Source organism: Penaeus monodon, chromosome 27 (genome assembly GCF_015228065.2).
Source record: "Penaeus monodon isolate SGIC_2016 chromosome 27, NSTDA_Pmon_1, whole genome shotgun sequence".
In the NCBI taxonomy this organism is placed as follows: Eukaryota; Metazoa; Arthropoda; class Malacostraca; order Decapoda; family Penaeidae; genus Penaeus; species Penaeus monodon.
The window spans coordinates 26,928,365-26,929,204 of NC_051412.1; the positions used below are offsets into that span (position 1 = coordinate 26,928,365).

Here is an 840-nt window from a genome sequence, read left to right on the forward strand (position 1 = left end):
GTGGGGGGGGGGGTTAGGGAGAATGGAGGAAGGGCAGAGGGGTGGGTTGTACGAGGGGAGGAGTGAGAGGGAAAGATGAGGAGGGAAAGAGGGAGAGAGAGAAAAGGGGAAGAGGGAAGGATGGGGAGGAGAGAGAGGGGAAGATGGGAAGGGAAGAGGGGAAGAGAGAGGGAAAGATGGGGAGGGTGAGAGGGGAATAGAGGTGGAGAGGGGGGGTAGAGGAAGAGGGGTAGACAAGAGAAGAAGTAGAGTGGAGAAGAGGGGAGGAGGATAAGAGGGGAGGCAAGTAAGGAGGTAGAGAGGGGAAGAGGCGAGAGGGAAAAGGGAGAGGGGGGAAGGAAGAGATAGAGAGAGGATGAAGGGAAAAAGGGAGAGACGTAGAGACGGGAAGAGGGGGGAGGGGAAGAGGGGAAGAGGGGGAGGGAGAGAGAGGGAGAAGGGAAGAGAGAGACAGGGGAAGAGAGGGAGAGGAAGAGAGAAACAAGGGAAGAGAGGGAGAAGGGAAGAGAGAGAGAGTGAGGGGAAGAGGGAGAGGGGGAGAGGGGGAGAGGGCGAGAGGGGAAGATGGGGAGAGGGGGAGAGGGGGAGAGGGGAAGATGGGGAGAGGGGGAGAGGGGGAGAGGGCGAGAGGGGAAGAGGGGAGAGGGGGAGAGGTGAAGAGGGAGAGGGGGAGAGGTGAAGAGGGAGAAGGGAAGATGGGAAGAGGGCGAGAGGGGGAGAGGGGGAGAGGGGGAGAGGCGGAGACCCACAAATTACATCTGCTTCGATGAGATTACTTGAGCGAGCGACAACACCTGGATCCGACTTTCATCTCCTATTATCATCAATCTTTCGCTGAGA

The 840-nt window shown here is 58.6% G+C and overlaps 1 protein-coding gene across 1 annotated transcript in view; it reads left to right on the forward strand.

The window, feature by feature from the left end:
- LOC119590383 overlaps positions 1-840 on the forward strand; it is a 5,640-nt gene that overhangs the window by 2,149 nt on the left and 2,651 nt on the right. The window lies entirely within an intron of this gene.